We start from the raw sequence: 10,520 nt of genomic DNA on the forward strand, positions 1-10,520 counted from the left end.
GGGCGTGGCCAGTGGTCGCGGTGCGGCGCGCGGTATCCAGGGCTCCGCCCCCTGGAACTAGTCCCGGCCTGGCCGGTTAGCGGGGCCGGGCCCTGCAGCCAGTGTGCCGGGCGGGCCTGGCCCTCAGCGTCCGCGCTGGCTGCCCGGCCGGGGCGCCTCGGGTGTTTCACTGGGGGGTTCCTGAAGATTGTAAAGTCCCGCCCGCGCCCTGGGGAATAGGGGCGCCCAGAGCCCGGGCGTGAGGGAGCAGAGCGAGGCGCATGCGCCCCTCCCGCACACCCAGTCTGCACCACGCGGCGTCCAGGGGGTGCGGGGCAGCTCCCCGCCCCGGCGTGGCACGGCCCAGCGCAGGTGTGGCGCTGCCGCAGGAAGAGGTAGGCGGGGGATGGGCAGAGGAGGGGGATGGGCAAGTGCCCGGTGCCCGGTGCCCCACCCCACTCCCCACACTAGTCCCCAGTTTAGTAGCACCGTGAAAGGCCCCCGGCAGCCGAAGGACAGACCTGTATGGGGGTCCCAGAGCTGACTTTTGTGCAGCACAGTATTGGTCCCCTGTGCCCGGTAACGTGTCACCTCACATACCCTGTCTCCCGTCTCACATGACCAGCACATGTACGCCGCAAAAGAGCAGTCCTGCAGCACTTCAAAGGCTAACAGAGCAATGCATTTTTTTTGTCTTTAAAGTGCTTCAAGGCTGCTTTTTTTGTGTTGTGAGGACACAGACTAACACAGCTACCTCTCTGTGACCTTTACAACAGACCCGGCACACCTGTATTGTTCCTGAGATTGTCTCGATGCCTAAAGGTTAGGTGCTACAAACGCTCAGCACTGCAGTGCTGAAGTCTTGGGGTCCATGCCCACTTAAACGTCGGGAAGGTACGTCTGATTTGTGTGTGATTGATTTCTTTTTTAGTGGTTGTTGCATTCTAGAAGACATGTATGGCACAACAAGAAAAATGAAAGATATACCTAACCGATGGTTGACTTTGAAATATGAGGAGGAGCTGTTTATAAAAGAGACAGAATTCCAATTAATAATCTGGGGAATAAGAAACAACTCTTACAAAAAAACAAGAAGTCTTGTGGCACCTTACAGACTAACAGATATTTTGGAGCATAAACTTTCGTGGGCATAGAGACCCGCTTCATCAGATGCATGAGTGGGGGGGGGGGTGGTTTCAGAGGGGTATTTAAAGAGTGGGGTCCTAGTAAAAGGGAGGGCCAGAGCTGACAAGGTCTGTTGAGCAAGGTGGAAGTGGCCCAGTATCAGCAGCACTTATCAAAAGAAGGAAAGAAAAAAAGCTCTTACAAAAAGCTTCTACTTCTGAGGACCAACAATATTTGCTATATACCACTGCCACCTACTGGATTTTGACAGAAGTAGTAGAGTCAGATCCCATTGGCCCTCAATCCTTGAAAACAGGGTGTAACTACAGGTGGTCCCTGACTTATGAACACATCAGCTTATGACCATTTGTACTTTCAACCAACTTCCAGCTCATCCCTGCCCCCGTGTGCCCCAGCTCACCTCTCCCAGTGAGAGGATCCAGCTGCATGCCTGGGGCTCCCCTCCAACACCCTCGGGCCTGGCTCCAACCCCCATGCCCCAACCCACCCCTCTGCACACCCAGGCCCAACCCCCTTGTGGCCCCAGATCACCTCTTCCTGCACAGCTGGCTCAGCACATGTGGGGCTCCAACCTGCCCCCCACTCAAGCACCCTGCCCTGATGCACCCCCCCACCTGGCTCAAAACCCACCCCCACAGCTCTGACTTCAACTCATGCCTAGGGCTCCAGCTTCCAGCCCCCGCTGGGGTTTCAACCCCCCTCCACTTGGCCACCCCACCCCAGTGCACCCCCCCATTCAACCCCCCCACCTGGCCCAACCCTTCCCTCCCATGACCCCAGCTCACATCACCACCACCGCATGCTTGGAGCTCCAGCTGTCAGCCACCGCCAGTGTGCACAGAGGCTCTATCCCCCCACCAGCTCAACCCACCCCGGCCCAGTTCACCCCCATTCAATCCCTTTTCTGCCTGGAGCAACCCACCCCCATCCCCAGCTGACCCTCCTGGCATGCGCTAGGCCCCATCTGTCAGCCGCTGCAGGCACATGAGGCTCTACCCCCTGCCCCCCAGCTAACCCCTTCCGCCCCGGTTCACCCTGTTCAACCCCCCAATCCCCCATGGCCCCAGCTCAAACTCCTTGGCACATGGGGCTCCAGCTCCAACCCCCTACCTACCACCCCCACAGCCCCTGCTGCAGCTTCTGCTCTACCCCCGGGCTGGGTCAACCCTTGCTCCAACCACTGTTGCCCAGATCCAACCCCCTGCAAGCCCCAGCTCAACCACACCCTCCACCACTCCTACCACCCTAACCCACCCCAGGCTTAACCCTCCACCCGCTTCCAGGGACCCAACCCAAGCCCTCCCCAACTTACGCAAAATTCAAGGTATTTAAGAGTTGTGTAGAACGCAACCCGCGCGTGCCTCGAGGGATTACAATATAAGAGTATTTCCATCTTAGGACCAAATCGAGTTACGAACAGGTGTTCGAAATGTAACCTGTTCCTAAGTTGGGGACTATCTGTATAACGTCTGAAGGCATCACCTGTAAGTTCAGAACTTGATGAGCAAGCAAGAGCAGCTGTAGAATCTAGAAGAGCCGTGGGGCTCTTGGACAGCTCACCCCTACTCCACAGTTATCATCAGGGCTGAAAAAAGTGGTGAGATTTCATCTCAAGGAGTGCTTTTCTCTTTGTTCTTTACAATCAGTAATGGAAAGTTATTAGTGAGACTTCAAGGAACCACACTTTCAGTTAAATAATGCTATAAGCATGTGATGGGGGAACTTACCTCTTGAGCACCTCCTGCTGTTGTTTGAAGTATTGCAGGCTCTTTCCCACTCCAGGCACCCCACAGAGCACCAGCATCAGATGATGGATTTTCAGTGGCTTGGTCTTCAGTCCAGGTCACACTCTCAAAACAACCCCCTTCCAAAGTAGTAAAAATCCCACCCAACTGTTTATCTACTTTCCTGCCTCTTCAGCCCCAGCTCTGGAGCCTTTAAATTCGCTCCTTTGCTTGAGCTTCCAACGAGATGTTGTCACTGTGATGTAATGGGGATACCTGTGTGTTTGCATGTGTGGCTCACAGAGGGTGTGGGGCTCCCGCTGAGGGTAACCTAGGTGACCTCTGTACTGCAGACAAAGAGGGAGGTGGAGCCTGGGGGTTTTGAATTAGAACTGGGAGTTGGAAAGCAGTTGGTCAGATAGAGAGACAAAGGAGAGGGCAAGGCCCCAGCTCAGGGGCCCCTTGGCACCTCCTCTCCCCAGCATGAATTGGAATGACCGTGTCTGCCTACTACTGACTCCTCTGTACGATGCTGTGCCCTGTTGGCTAATAAACTTCCTATTCTCCTGCTGAGTGAGAGTCACTTTGGTCTGTGGTTGGGGTGCAGAGCTTGGGGACCCCTGAACCCCATTACAGTCACCTTCTCAGGCTTTACACCACTTTGCAATGGTGGAACCTGGGCCTTCCAGTGCTCCAGTTTCCAACCCAGGGACCTTATAAACAGTTGCTAAGTACTGCTCACGTCAGTTCCTTACTGCTCCTTTCTCTGACCTCTTTTCACTTGCCCCATTATCTTCACCCCTTTGCTGAGGGTTGCAGTTCTCAGATCCTCCCTCCACCAGCTTAAGCAATTGCAGCCAGACTCACACTTAGTTTCTGAGTTCCTGTGGGAATGTGCACTCAGAAATTAGGTGGAACTGTTCCAAATCAAGGCCCCATTCTGTAGACTTATGTATGTGCCTATGACTAGGCCCACTGACCTTTTGTCTGCTGGGAATTCTCAGTGTTGCCCATTACAAGAACTCACTAGAATTTTTAACTGGCCTCCAGCATGCCACGGTGGTCTGCTCACATGGGTCAGGTTGAGTAGGTAGCAGAATGGAGACCTGAGCAACTATTACCAAACTCCTGCCAGCCTTACCCCCCATCCCAACACATGACTCGCATTGCATTGACCAGTAACATTGCTCTATTTCTGTTCCTTTCAGTTTTGTCTCATTCCAGAAGGACACTCTCATTCACCCATGACAAGGAAATGTGCCATGCTTAGTGCAGTACTAGCAATTCTTATACCAGTTATATGAGCCTCAGGTCATGTCTACACTGCAGTGTAAGCCCAGGCTGAGACTCAGGCTCCAGTCCTAACCTGGCTTCCATCTACACACAAGTTTCTGGAGCTTATGCTCAGATGGTGGAGGATCAGAGCTTGAGCCAAGGCAGGACTGGGGTTCAAGCGCTATTGTTTTATCGTGTGGAAGCAATCCTCTCCCATACTTGAATTCAAAGTCTACTAAGTTTCCTACAGTGCTGAAGACTGACTTCCTCCTTCTCCCAGGGTTCTCCAGTAAACTCCAGGGAAAGTGAAGAACCCACTTGGTCCAGTAGAGTAGTTTGATGTTTCACTCTGCTATTTTATGCTGACTGCAGAGCTGCAAACACACCTTAGGAAAACGTGGTGTTTGCTGTACGTGCTGACCAGAAGCACTTACAAAGTGCACTGCACCATGGTCATGGGAGCACAGTCAGCTTTTGGTTAATCTCCGGTGCAAGGCCAGCAAAAGAATTGATTTACGAGTACCAGGAATGACGATGCACTACCAAATAGTGAAGTGGCTGATGCTATTGGAAATGTACCAGACTGGTGACCAGTTCAGGGAACAGCCTGGGTACTGGACAGCCAAGGATCACAAAAACACCTTTGACAGCTCGCCAACATCTTGCTCATTTTGTGATGAGTTCCACCAGGTGCTGGGAACTGGTAGGGCCTGAAGCTATCGGTGTTGCATGATGGCTTGGTCAGCCTGCCGGGTGCCCTGCTGGCCTCAGAAGACAACACAGAAATCAAGAGGCGCAAAGAGGCAAATGAAGTGACTCTGCTAGTGAATGTGTTCCTTCAGGAGCAGCTGCAGCCCATCCTGAGGCCATGCTCAGAGGAGCTTATGGATGCCCCTGTATGCCCCAGAGGAACCACCCAGCTTTGAACTGGCTGTAGAGATGAAAGAAGAAGCAGCTGCCCCAGACCCTGCTAAGTTTCTGGCTCAATGTTTATGTTCGTTGATTTAAGGACGTGAGGGATTTCTGTTCTATGACCCAATGTAAAGGTTATTAGGAGCCCTGACTAGCAGTGCCAATGCCTCGCTCTTGTCCCCAACCCCCTCCAGCCAATATGGAATTTAAAATGGAGAAATGCACTCAATCAACAGGCATCCAGAAGAGAACTTTTACTACCATGCTGCACATTTTTGCTAGTACAGGCCGGTTTGTTAAGATAACAACCTTACATAATCTTCCCTCTATATATGCCAGTCAATACAAATCCTTGATGTAAAGAGCTGCCTGAGAAGACAGCTGTGAGGGGTGAGGAGGACGAAGAGGTTCAAATGTAGGCCATTTCTGTTAAATGTAATTTATGTATTCCATGGTTGACAAAAGCAGTCACAGGTTTGAATTTAGTCCAGAAGTTTGCCTGGGGGAGAAAGAGGTTGGCAATGGGCTTATGTGTGTTTACATGCAATCCTGAAAGGCTCTGTCAGAAGCCCTGGGGCTGCACTGACTCATGCAGATGCTTATACAACGTCCTCACTTATTCTGATCCAATCCCAGGTGCTAATAGTTGCAAATTTTTCTTGTAACAGGAACGTCAGATTTTATTAGTCACTTTTTGAGGAAGGGCAGATATTTCAGGGCCACCTTGTTAGCTCAGCAACTCACTCCACTTGTAAGATGTACTGTTAATCACCCTACATGCAGAGATTTATATGTGACTGGTTTCCGACTGGCAGCTTGCAATGACATCTCTTCACACCAGTTATGTACCACAAGATCCAACATGGTCTCCAAAATCTGTAGTGCCTGAAAGAGTTCTGTAGCACAGTGCAGCCACACAAACTCCATTCTAGAGAAAATTCAATTTTTAAAAAGGAGGGTTGTCCCCTTGTCAGATGGATAATGTTAGAGACACAAGGTGAGGGAATATTTTCTGTTGGACCAACTTCTACTTGTGAGACAGACAAGCTTTCAGGCTATGTGGAGCTCTTCTTCTGGTCTGGGAAAGGTATTCAGCATATTACAACTAAGTACAGTATGGAACAGTTTCTTTAGCCTATGAAATTAACGCATATTTCAAGGGCCGCTTGGTCTTGAACTGGAGAAGGCAGTCCTAGGGTCCAGAGGAGAGCCTGTTTTAGCCACAAGCATGTGGGAAAGACCACAAACCTGTGGTGGTCTTCTGTGACTGGAGGGTAGCAAACTTAGCACATCTCTGAGAGAGGGTGAGCAAGTGATGTGAGCAACTCTAGACCTGTTTGTTTGACCACAGAGATGGGCGGTGGGACCCTTTAAGGGCCTTTAGATCCAGGGAGCGGCAAATTGTGGCCTAAAAAGAAGCCCAGCAGGCACATGTTAGGAACCAGCTGGTCCAGTTAGACAGCAAGTAATGATTGGCCCCAATTCCCAGGTGGAGGATACAAGTGAGGACCCCTCATTGAAGGGGAAGGGAGGTTGAGAGAGAAAAACTTTTCTGAGCAATGGCGAAAGGCTGCAACAGGGCTGGTGTGTCCTTTGGTTCCCCTGAGAGCAAGGGACTCTTCAGCCCTGGGGAGGGCAGAGGCCTCTGCAGTACAATACCACCACCACATTTTTGGTCAGTATTTCTTGCCCTTGAGTAGTTGAGGACTAAGAGCTAAAACAGAGTGTTGGTCTGGCTAACTGTTTTGTTCCCAGCTTGTTGACAGGCCCACCAGTCTACAGGCCTCATGAGCATCCAAGGGTTTAGAACAAAGTCTGAAGGAAATCATTATAAATGCCAGCGAGGTAAATGGGAGAAAATGCACCCTAGGTTTGCAGGTAGATTGTGCTTACCATCTGTGTGTGGAAAAAGCAATGTTTACGAGTGAATAGAAGGGTCTGAAATCCATTTGAGGGCTACTGGAGATGCAGAGTGCAGCTTTGCTAGACCCCCTGGGGATGACACAAGGCTTCTCTTGGAGGTCTCTACATTTGCACTGACCTTTGATAAGGTACTGCACAGGAAATTATTAGTTAAAGGGGGAAGAAGGGGATAAGCACAGGAGCTGTAAGGCTCATAAGGAAGTGGCTAAAGGGGAGATGACTGGTTTGTTTGGAAAGGAAAACTGCTGGATTGGATGGACTGACTCATTTGGGAGGCATTGTCAGTACAGTGGACGATCAATATTATTCACCGAGAACTGGACTAGTGGAAAAGGGATGAGATTTAATACTATAAAATGTAAAGTTTTACATTTAGGGGCTTATGTTCGCTGTTAGCTGAATGTCATCAGTTGGAAGCAATAGAGGAAGGAAAAGACTTCGTTGCATTGCTTCTCTACAGGCTCACTGATGGTGGGGGCGGCAAATGCACAGGGGTCTGGTGTTCCAAAGGGACCAGGAGCTCCCAGCCACTGCTGCTGCCAATGCCATGGGAGCGTCACTCCACTACTCTGCCACCTGGCGCCGGGCAGCATGGAGAGACTTCATGGCCACCTTCCAGGACCTGGCGGCCTTGTACTGCTGGCTCACTTGCTGCCCCTCCCACCGTGGCCCCACCACCCCACCTGCCTGCCCCCTGGGAGAGGGGCCCACTGAGCCAGACTGCTGGTCTGAGGCCGATCCCCAGCCATATCCCCCTATTGTCCCCAGCAGGGACCCCGGACAAGGGAGGAGCCTGGGACCCATAGCTGGCAGGGATGGCGCCCCTCTGCTCGTGCCCCCGAGTGCCCTCCCCTGTAAATAGTTGATCCCCCTCCTGTAAATAGTTGACCCCCTCATGTACATAGTTTTCTGCACTGTTGTTGGTTGAAGTATGTTTTATTCGAAGGTTCACATGTGCCCAGTATATATATATACATTTCCATTCTCCCACACCCCTGTGTACAGTGTACTCACTGGGGCAGTAGCATGGGGGGGGAATGTGCAGGAGGCCTGCTGGGAGTGGCTGGGGCAGCGCTCACTGGGGCCCCTGTTTGAAGTACCACTGCAGGGCCTCCTGGACATGGACCCCTGCCTGGTTGGCTTGGCTGCTAGGGGCAGCTTCTGGCTGGGGGAAGCCCATGCTGGCCTCAACCTCCCATCCTTGCGCAAAGGTCTCTCCCTTGCTCTCCACAACGTTGTGGAGCATGCAGCAGCCACCACGACCTGTGGCATGTTGTGGATGCCCACGTCCAGGCCAGTGAGGAGGCAGTGCCGCCGCCCCTTTAAGTGGCCAAAGGCACACTCAACCACCTGGCGGGTGTGGTTGAGCTGGCTGTTGAAGCACTCTTGGCTGGTGGTGAGGTGGCCCGTGTACAGCCTCACAAGCCAGGGCTGGAGTGGGTATGCCGCGCTGGCCACCAGGCAGAGGGGCACGGTGGTGTCCCCCAGCACGGGATCTCCCTGAGTTGTGCAAGACCCGTGTGTCGTGGGTGCAGCCAGGCTAGTCCACATATATGTTGTGGAACCGGCCCTGGCTGTCCACTATGGCCTGCAGGACCACCGAGTGGTAGCCCTTCAGGTTTATGTACTGTCCACTGCTGTGCTGTGGGGCACGGATGGGGATGTTGGTCCCATCAAGGGCCCTGAAGCAATTCAGGAACTCCAGTGCAGTGAAGCCTGCAATGGCTGTCCAGGTCCCTGGTGTGGACACCCCTTTGCAGAAGCAGGGCATTCAGGGCATAGACCACCTGCGGGGAGGGGACATAGGTGCCCGTGAGGGTATGCAGGGTGTGCCCAGCGCATCCTGGGCCTCTGCCCTGGGCTCCCCCGAGTGGGTGTATACCCAGTCCTCTTTACCTCCATGACGACGGCCCCAGCTGTGGCCTTGCCCACACCGAAGTGGTGTCCCACAGAGTGGGACCTCTTCTCCATGGGAAGGGCATGCTGCGCCCAGGGGTCCTGGTGTCTCAGGGCGGTGGTCAGCCACTGGCAGAGCTCCAGGAAGGTCTGCTGCCTCATCCAGAAATTCTGGAGCCACTGGTTGTCCCGCTCCCCCAAGACAAGTTGCTCCCACCACTTGGAGGTGGTGGGGTGGCTCCAGCACCAGCAGGGTGGGGCAGGAGGGCCTGATGGTCTGTGGCATCCTCTTCTGCCCTGGGAGGGGCGGGGGCGCCCCTGCCGGGAGCTGCTCGGTGGCTGCCTGTGCTGTGGCCAGAAGGATGTCAGGCTGCTGCTGCTCCATGCTCATTTCTGCAGGCACTGTGTCTGCAGTGCTCGTCACCATGCTGTGCAGGCCGTGTGTGTTTGGGAGGGGGTCTTTAAGGGTGCGGCTTGCTGCGAACCCATCCGCAGCCTATCCTGGCCCCTTATTTCGAAAGGGCCCACCTGCACATGTGAATGCTCTCTTTCACAGAATCACAGGGCTGGAAGGGACCTCAGGAGGTCATCTAGTGCAGCCCCCTGCTTCAAGCAGGATCAACCCCCACTAAGTCATCCCAGCCAGGACCTTGTCTAGCTGGGACTTAAAAACTTCAAGGGATGGAGAATCCACCACCTCCCTAGGCAACGCATTCCAGTGCTTCACCACCCTCCTGGTGAAGTAGTTTTTCCTAACATCCAACCTACACCTCTCCCTCTTCAACTTCAGGCCATTACTCCTCGTTCTGCCATCTGACACCACCGAGAACAGTTTCTCACCCTCCTCTTTAGAGCTCCCCTTCGGGAAGTTGAAGGCTGCTATCAAATCACCCCTAAGTCTTCTCTTCTGTAAACTAAACAAGCCCAAATCCCTCAGCCTATCCTCATAGGTCTTGTGCTCCAGCCCCTTAATCATTTTTGTTGCCCTCCACTGAACCTGCTCTAGCAAATCCACATCCTTTTTATACTGGGGGGGCCCAAAACTGGACACACTATTCCAGATGTGGCCTCACCAGTGCCGAATAAAGAGGAATAACTACTTCTCTAGATCTGCTCGAAATGCTCCTCCTAATGTACCCCAGTATGCTGTTAGCCTTCTTGGCTACAAGGGCACACTGTTTACTCATATCCAGCTTTTCATCCACCATAACCCCTAGGTCCCTTTCCATCATACCGCTGCTGAGCCAGTCGGTCCCCAGCCTGTAACAATGCTTGGGATTCTTCCGTCCCAGGTGCAGGACTCTACACTTCTCCTTATTGAAGTTGCTCTCTTTCCGTGTCTGGGGTGACCCCTTTCGATGTGCGGCATTGCTGCCTTGACGTTGCACACTGATGGTGCCAGCCCTGGCGCGTGGGTAGACGCTATGCATCGAAGTGGCGTCTTTCGATGTCACAGCTTCAAAGTAGCACTCTAGTGTAGACATCGCCATGGAGTCGCTGCAGGTACCTCGTGAAAGGCACTGATCCCTGGAAGGAATAAAAGTGTCTGGACAGGGGTTGCCTTCAGTGGCACACTCAGGGCAGAGCTCCGTGTGAGAAACAGGTGTTAGGAGGCTGGGAGTGAGCTTGTTTACAAGTGGGTAGCAGAGACCCTGTAGGTCTATG

At 53.0% G+C, this 10,520-nt stretch overlaps 1 long non-coding RNA gene across 1 annotated transcript; it reads left to right on the forward strand.

Moving 5' to 3' along the window:
- The first annotated feature begins 90 nt into the window (after positions 1 to 90).
- On the forward strand, positions 91 to 7,951 carry LOC142010784 (uncharacterized). Its single transcript, XR_012644886.1, has 2 exons — positions 91 to 374; positions 4,058 to 7,951. It is a non-coding gene; the product is annotated as an uncharacterized LOC142010784 (long non-coding RNA).
- The last annotated feature ends 2,569 nt before the right edge of the window (positions 7,952 to 10,520 follow it).

Source organism: Carettochelys insculpta, chromosome 3 (genome assembly GCF_033958435.1).
Source record: "Carettochelys insculpta isolate YL-2023 chromosome 3, ASM3395843v1, whole genome shotgun sequence".
In the NCBI taxonomy this organism is placed as follows: Eukaryota; Metazoa; Chordata; order Testudines; family Carettochelyidae; genus Carettochelys; species Carettochelys insculpta.